Genomic DNA, 9,055 nt, shown 5'->3' with positions numbered 1-9,055 from the left:
TGGTTGTATTGATTTCGATATGTGTCAATTGTAGTTTTTACATGTTGCGTAAAAAAAAAAAAAATTGTTGTAAAAATCTGTTGTGGTTGATGTGTTGCAAATCTGATTTTGTGCATCTATTTTTGGTGGATCGAAATCAATTAAAACTTGGTTCCGATTAGAGGAGTGTTCTGTCGTACATGGAGGGTGGCATGTTGCTACTGTGTGCTGTCGCTCATGGCAGCAGCAAGAAACAACAGCAGTAGCACACAAACGTGTGTTGCCGCTGGACAGATCACACGTGATAGCATGCAGCAGCACTGCTGTTGCATACTGTCGTGCGTGGGGGAGTGCTGGGCACATGATCCAGCATGTGGCCCGATAATCCGTGGATTATACTATTTATTTAGACTTTTTAGTCGGATTTTAGATACCTTCTAGTTCATTTTGACTTGAATTGTTGCTTAATTCGTTACATTTTGTGTTTCAGTTAAAATGGACATTTTGAGCAAATAAAGATAGAATTGAAAATTTTGGACTTAGAAGTAAGCGGATCTCAGAAGTTGGGAGAGTTCTGAAGCAGAATAGAGCACTATGAAGCTTGTTCCCAAGGGAGAGCACCGAAGATCAAAGAATCAAGCAAAGAAGCAAGCAAAGGGGCAATTCTATAATTTTTAGAATTCTTCAAGAAGCTTCGCCACGGCGAAATGGAACTGTCACGAACCAGATCTGTTTCCTTCTTCGCCGCGACGAGATTCCTTCTTCGCCGCAGCGAAGTCTGCATTTTTTTCAGTTTTGTAAAACGCACAGTTTTATCTTTTAGCGTTTTTCTTAGGATTTGGGGAGAAGTATAAAAGAAAAACACAGTCTTTTTGCAAAGGCGTTCGTGGAGTAGGGTTAAAGCATTTTACATTTTTCTTAGATTCATTTTGAGTGAATTTAGATCAAAAGAGAGTGAAGATTTGGGATTTACTCAGTGGATTCGTCATTTGGGGAGATTTCTTGTCTTTTCTTTTATTTTTATTATGTTGAACTTTGGTATTTTCATTTATTTTAATTGTTTTATTGATTTAGCAATGAACTAACCTATTTTGGGTTAGGGTTTTGATGTAGTTCGGATTCTAATGGGTTAGAGAGTTGATGATTATTAATTTCATATGAATATGCTTTGATTGTATGATTATTATATAATAATTGTTTATATATAATGAACATGATGAGATTGAGAGATAATTCATGTTAAGCTTCTTGGGTAATCACCATTGTATTATTAGATGCTAGAGACAGATTCAAGAACCGATGAAATCAATTTAGGATTCTTGTGCTTAATAAGCTTAGATTTATTAACTTTCATTTTGTTGGGTGCGGAAGGTTAATAGGGAAGAGTAGGAAAACATAGCCTAAGAAGGTATGTTGGACACCTTAGAGAGTTCGATTTACAATCAATGCATGCGAATATGAATTTAGTTTAATTCTTTAGGTTTAACCCATAGAGTCCGAATGAAGTCAAAACCCTACCTGTTTGTTTGAATTGATTTTATCCCGTTTCAAATCTTGCTTTCATAGTTAAATTTTAATTTAGTAAATTTTGTTTTAGTTATAGTTTAAATTGTTCCCTTAAATCCAAAAGAATTTGATTGCTTCAACTTGAAAACGGTAGAAAACTTAGTGCTTAGCCACCAATCCTCGTGGGAACGATACTCACTCATCACTCTGTTACTTGTGCAACTAGTATACTTGCTACATATTGCATGTTGTAGGAAACAAGCATCAAGTTTTTGGCGCTGTTGCCGGGGATTGAGTTTTAAGTTAACATTGAGTTTTTCTATAGTTAGCTAGATTGAAGTTTTAATTTTTGTTTTAAATTTTTAGTTGGTTTGTGATCTCATTTTCTTTCATTAATTATGTTAGTTTATGCAAAGAGCGAGACGTCAGCCAGTGGTTCCTTTTGATCTTGAGATTGAGAGAACCGCTAGATGACTTACAGAGAGAGAAGAGAAAGAGAGGATTTAGTGGTTGAAACAGAAGAAATAGTTGTTGAAATGGCAGAACAAGAAAACAGAACACTAAGGGAATTCTCAGTTCCCACGGTTAATGGCAGTGGGTCAAGTATTACTAGGCCTACGGTCCCAGCCAACAACTTTGAGATTAAGCCGGCAATCATTCAGATGATCCAGCAGTCGGTAAGGTTTAATGGTGATTTGAAGGAAGATCCGAATCAACATATTGCGAACTTCTTGGAAATTTGTGACACCTTTAAGTCGAACGGAATGTCAGATGACGCCATTAGGTTGAGGTTATTCCCATTCTCATTAGGGGATAAAGCTAAGGGGTGGTTAATGGCACTACCAGCAGGGACTATCACAACTTGGAATGATCTAGCACAGAAGTTCCTAACTAAGTTCTTTCCTCTAGCAAAATCAGCAAAACTGAGAAATGATATCTCATCATTTCTACAAGAGGAATTCGAGTCATTGTATGAGGCTTGGGAGAGGTACAAGGAATTGATGAGGAAATGTCCACACCATGGGTTGCCAGTTTGGCTTCAAGTCCAAACATTCTACAATGGATTGATGGGTAATGTGCAAACCATGGTGGATGCAGCATCAGGAGGAGCCTTGCAGAATAAGACACCAGAGGAGGCTTATGAGTTGCTTGAGGTTTTGGCAAGCAACAACTATCAAAGACCAAATGAGAGAGCAATAACAAGAAAATCAAAAGGTCTTCATGAAGTTGATGCCTTCACAGCCATCTCAGCCCAACTCACGGCACTTCAGAAACAGTTGGGAAGTATGCAGGTAAACTCTATTCAAGCACCTCAACTAACTTGTGATTTTTGTGCAGGAAACCATGTAAGCAGCGAGTGTCAAGTGGGGAACACATTTGCTTCGTCATTTTCATCATTGGAGCAAGTGAACTACTTGGCAGGAAATCAGAGGTAACCAAACAACCCGTATTCCAACACATACAATCCGGGGTGGAAAAATCATCCAAATCTGGCTTGGGGCAATCAGAACCAGCAAAATAGTCAATGGAACCAAAGGACAGTGTTGAATAACCAACCAGGGGTGAATAATCAACCGGGAGATCCAAGAGTGACAAAGTTGGAAGACATGTTTGGGAAATTCATGCAGGAGACCACGAGATTTATGAATGAGACGAGGACAAATTTTGGAAATCAAGGGGCGTCCATTCAGAATCTTGAGGTACAGATGGGCCAATTGGCCGAGAAGTTAAATGAGAGACCGTAGGGTTCCTTACCAAGCTATACAGTAACTAACCCACGTGAGCAAGTAAATGCAATTTCATTGAGAAGTGGGAGAGTTTTAGAAGAGGTGAAAAATTCAAGGAAAGAGGAAACTTCATCAAAGAAAAATGAAGAATATGATGAGGAAGTTGATGAAGAAATCATTGCTGAAGAGAAACCAACCAGGCCAAGGAAAGATGAACAGAAGCAGGAAGAGGGGAAAAAGAAAAGGAAAGAGAAATTGTTATTCCCCGAGATACCACCAGAATTGGAGCATTACACACCACCCGTACCTTTTCCTCAAAGACTCAGAAAAGAAAATCAGGATAAGCAGTTTATTAAATTTCTTGATGTTTTTAAAAAACTGCATATTAACATTCCTTTTGCAGTTGCATTGCAACAGATGCCGAGCTATGCAAAATTTCTTAAGGAAATTTTATCGAACAAAAGACGGTAGAAGATGAGGAAACGGTGATGCTTACGGAGTAGTGCAGCGCCATTCTCCAAAAGAAGCTGCCCCCGAAACTCAAAGATCCAGGGAGTTTTACTATCCCTTGCACTATAGGAGATATCACCTTTGATCGAGTTTTATGTGCCCTAGGTGCTAGCATTAACCTTATGCCTTTTTCTGTTTTCAGGAAACTAGGAATTGGTGAAGTAAAGCAGACAACCATATGCTTGCAACTTGCAGATCGATCAATAAAGCATCCGAGGGGCATTGTGGAGGATGTGTTGATTAAGGTGGACAAGTTTATTTTTCCTGCAGATTTCTTTGTGTTGGATATGGAAGAAGACAAAGAGATTCCTCTTATATTGGGACGACCATTCCTAGCTACCGGAAGAGCTTTAATCGACGTTCAAGAAGGGAAGTTGATCATGAGGATGCAAGATGAAGAAATAACATTTAATGTCCTTGAATCAATGAGAGCTCCACCTAAAGAAGAGTCGTGTTTAAAAATTGATGTGGTGGATTAGTCAAGAATTGAAACCTTCCAACTGAATAGTCCTAAGGTGGAAATTAAGAGCTGCATTGTTAAACCGAATTAGTTCGAGAGTGAGGACCATAACGGAAGGGGTTGCACAAAATTCTGAGACAAGCCGCAGTTGAGTTTGAGTTCGTACAAGGAACGGGTCTCTGAGATCAAAAAGGGTGAAGGAAAGCCAAGAAAACGGAAGGTGGTAGGTGAGACGAGTCGAGCTACCAAAATTATGACCAAGGGATGGAAATGGGTGGTGAAACTTTCAACAAGGACCCTGTGTGAAAAAGATTATCAGCAAAAGAAGCTCGAGCACAAGGAAAAATTCCGGGATGTGATGTACTTGGATAATCCGGACTGACGTGAAAAACCGAGAGAGTCGAGCTATCGACTATAAACAAGCGCTTCTTAGGAGGCAACCCAAGTGTTTTTAACTATTTGTTTTTCATTTTGTTGTGTTTGAATTTGTTTGAATTCCTTATGATTTTGAATGATTTTTGATTGGTGTGTTTTTGGCTGTTTCAGGTGAAGTGTGTAGCTAAGGAAAGGAATGAAAATGTTCCAGACTTCGCCGGGGCGAAGAAGTTTTCTTCGCCGCGGTGAAGCATTTTGTAGGAAAATGAATTTTAAAAAGTCCCAGACTTCGCCGGGGCGAAGAAGTTTTCTTTGCCACGGCGAAGCAACCGGAAAAAGTGTGCAGCTACTATAAGTTTTCGCCCCGGCGAAGAAATTGTCTTCGCCGCGACAAAGCAGGTGGGAAGAAATTTTTCAAAGGCATTTTCGCCGCGGCAAAGATTTTAATTCGCCGAGGCAAGTTGCCACTGTCTGTTTTCGCCCCGGCGAAGAATTTTTCTTCACCACGGCGAAACTTGGGTTTCAATTAGGGTTCTTGAATGAAGAACTTCGCCACGGCGACGACCGTTTTTTATAAATACCCAACTTTCTTCTTTCATTCTTCACGCAACTTTTCACATCCACTTGAGAGAAAAATTTTCCAACTTCAATCCATTGCCTTCCTAGTGTTTTCCCAACCAAATTTCTTACTCCTTAACCCTCCTAAACACCAAAACAACCCATTTCAACAACAAATTTTGTGAAAATTTCACAAAATTTTTAGGTCAAGAAATTTGGGCTTTCCAATCTGGGCTAATTCTGGCTAAATTGGTGTCGAATATTCATTCATATTGGTAAGATCTCAAGTTCCCTAAGCTTTTTATCGCACAAATTCGAGTTTTACTTTGTAGATTAGAAAAAAATTGGTCGTGGTTGAATTGTGAAATTTATGGTGATTGTGAGTTTCGATTTTGTTTGAGGAAGGGTTGATTGTGCGTTTGGTGATATTTAGGTTGTGGGCTTTGAATATTTGAAGTGTTTGGTTGAATTTGAAAAAATTGTAGTTTGGGGGTTGAAGTGCAAATTTTTGGAAGTGTTGTTTATTTTTGCAGGATTGAATTGGTTGTGTAGAACACCTAGGCTTGAATTATTGGGGTGCATTTTTGAGTTGAACTATAATTTTAGAGAAAATGCCAGTCAAAGCCAAGCATCAATATAAGGGCAAGGGAAAAGGAAAGAAAGTGGATGACCGCTTCGTGAGTGAGGAGGCCCGGAAAAGATATGAAGGGGCTATCAAAAGAAAGGATAAGGGCTTTGTTCCTGAGCGTGGTGTGACAGCCACTTTCTACTCAAGTATTCATATAATATACATAATAAAATACATATAAAACAGTGTAAAGAATTGGGCCCAAATGTTTCTTTTAATTAAACATATGTATATGTACTTTACAACCATATATATTTACACAAAATTATAATATGTACAAAAGATATCAAAAACATGGTGGACAGTGTAACCGCTTCCCCTTGCGTGTCGACGTCCATCCGACCGCGTCCTCACCTGGATCCTGCAAACATAGGAAATAACGGGGTGAGCACTAAAACAATGCCCAGTAAGTAAATCCTCTACTCATCTATCCCCGTAACTCTCTCTCTCTAATTCTTTCCTTACAACTTCTCATTTAATTTCTCTTTGGTACTTCTCTCTCTCTTTCTCTTTCTTAGAACTCTTTTCTATTAACTCTCTTTAGTAAGTCACGGCCCCATCTTACCGGGGGCACGGCCGGGACTCGCTCCCGCTCTACGTGACCTCTACTAGTTCTAGCCGATCGGACTCGGTTATGCATGGATTCGGAACCCTTGGCCATGTGAGTGTATAATCTCTCTCTCGGGTACTCGGGTATAAACCTCATCCGCATGCACTCTCACGGGCTACACCACTTCTCTATCTCATACTCATGCCGCTCTCTCAATACAGCGTACATGCGGGAATACTCTACCCATTACTCACGGGTTCCTCATCGTACAACCTACTCTATTCTCTTTCTCTTAACTCTTAAAGTATTTTACACTCAATTTATCTACTATGTCTCAAGCTACTTCTTAAGTGTATAATCAAATGTGTATAGATAGCTCATGCTCACTAATGCACTAATGAAATGCCAAATACAAGATTGCATCAAAACAGTCATTCTGCACAGGTAACACTAAAAAGGGAATAACTTGCGTTATACACCTTGGATTGCTACGATTTTGGTCTCGTTTTAAAGCTTAGAGACAGGGCTACAACTTTCATATTTTGGTCTAAACCCAGTTCAATCCGTAACATGCCCAAAAATTACTCAGAACGTCACGGCTGTGACAGGGCAGATTCCACTTAGGCATTTCATCAAACAACTTTTGTGCATATCAAAAACTCTAATTATCAATAACTCTACTCTTCTCTTTAATCATCCAAAATGAGAGAAAAACTCCCTCATATAGTCATAATTCCTACCAAGGAAAACACTCCCAAAAATATTCATACAAACTCCTCCAACTTCAACTCAATTTCCATCTCTCATCACACATCAAAAACACTTCTCATAATAAGTGTATTCAACAACCACAAAAGTGACAAAACACATATTCATCTCAACTCAATTCTCAATAACATAACATACTTATACAAGCATACATCTCTACTCAATCTCTAAATCTCTACTCAAAAGCTTATTCAAAACTTAAGTTGATTGGATTTACTTACCTTGTGAAAAAGTGACTTCTTTAGCACTTTTCCTTTCCTTTGTTGTCTTGTCTTCTCTCTACAACTCAAAACAACAACAAGAGCAATAACAACCAAATAAGACTTCAATATAACTATAAGCAAACTTACATCTAAAGCAAGAATCCTTACCTTAGGATGCTTTAGATGAAATCTCTACTCAAAATTACTCAAAAGCTCTCTTAAACCCCTTAGAAATCTTGGAAGATTGGATGGAGAAATTGAGAGAAAGTAGGCAATGGAAGAGGCGGTGGAAATGGATGGACTAAAGGGTTTCTCTACACTTAACCCTTTTTAGCTCATATTATAATCATCCTTTCCCATTTTGCCCTTACCCTTCCTTAGAAATTCCATCTATATCCTTTGATTCTTTACAAATACACCCCCATCCAACCATGATCTCTACTAAATTTCCTTATATTTTACTCCCCACTTTTCCTACTAATTAGGGGTAAAAAGGTCATTGTGCCCCAAAAGAAGAATTCTCTAGAAAACTCAAGAAACTTTTTGTCAGGCTCTTCATCGCGGCGAAGAACAATCCGTCGCCTCGGCGAAACACGGCAGAGCCTACCCATGGGTGCAGCTTCTCATCGCCGCGGCGAAGCTTCTCCTTTGCCTCGGCGAAGCTCGAATTTCCAAACTTCACCAAATTTCAACCAAACCAAGGCAAAAACTTGACCAATACAACATACCATTTTAAATTAAAGACTCACCAACCAACCATGACAACAAACAAACTCAATTGAAGCTGAAACAGTGAATCCTTTAAGTAATACAGAAAATCTTAAGTACATATCTCAAGTGGGATATTACACGTGGGTTGACCGCGAGTCAGGCCTTGGACTAGAGTCGAGGGAGAAAGTGGGAAGTGTTTATGAGTGCTCCTGCACAATCGGCTATAGAGCCGCTAGTGAGGGAGTTTTATGCCAATCTCCCGGATTGTGAAGAGGGTACGACATTTGTGAGAGGGGTTGATGTGCCGTTATTGAAAAAGGTGATCACTGAGTTTTATAAACTGCCTAGGATTTTCTAGGATGATTACGCAAGGTTTAGGACATCAAGTTATGAGGATAATATCATTCTTCTGGTCATTGCAAAACCGAGTGCAACTTGGGCAGTGTCGAAGAAACAAAAGAAAACCCTCAAGGGAACCGATTTGACACCGATGGCTCGATTGTGGCAGTATTTTGTTAGTGCGAAGATGATGCCAGAAAAGCACTATAGCACAATAACTAAAGAGAAGGCAGTATTGCTTTATTCTATTGCCACAGGAAAGAGTATTGATGTTGGAGATATTATCTGGAACAGTATTCAGCATGCCTCCAAACTAGGGCGAACAAGTTACGATTTTCTGCATCTCATTACAGCTTTGTGCATTCAAGCTGGAGTTAAGGTTAATGATGATGAGCAACGTATTCATGCTGCCCCAGTTCTAGACTCAGATTTTTATCAAAAGCATCTTGAACGTCCAACAGCTGAGCAATCAAGAGCAGGGACAAAATGACAGAGAACCACACAAGGCCCTGCCACATCCTCCAGCTCCACAGCTACACAAAAAGAGATGATGTAGTAGATGATGGGTATGATGAAACATATGGCAAAACGTCAGGATTGGTTATTTGAGCAGACCCAGATGATGTATGGGATGCAGGAGAGTAGCTTTAAGAAGCTCAACGTTGACACTTCAGGATTCCAATGGGCCGACTGGGATTCAGATAAGTGGATGGGCTCCGAATTAGAAGCGGAAGAAGAGGA

At 39.5% G+C, this 9,055-nt stretch overlaps 1 non-coding gene across 1 annotated transcript; it reads right to left on the bottom strand.

Moving 5' to 3' along the window:
- Nucleotides 1–2,405: 2,405 nt before the first annotated feature.
- Nucleotides 2,406–2,512, bottom strand: LOC116134272. Its single transcript, XR_004128705.1, has one exon. It is a non-coding gene; the product is annotated as a small nucleolar RNA R71 (small nucleolar RNA).
- Between the last annotated feature and the right edge of the window lie 6,543 nt (nt 2,513–9,055).

This window comes from Pistacia vera, unplaced genomic scaffold, assembly GCF_008641045.1.
Source record: "Pistacia vera cultivar Batoury unplaced genomic scaffold, PisVer_v2 Contig108, whole genome shotgun sequence".
Classification (NCBI taxonomy): Eukaryota; Viridiplantae; Streptophyta; class Magnoliopsida; order Sapindales; family Anacardiaceae; genus Pistacia; species Pistacia vera.
Note: the sequence above shows the minus strand (reverse complement) of the source record. Positions and strands in the feature narration are given on the sequence as shown.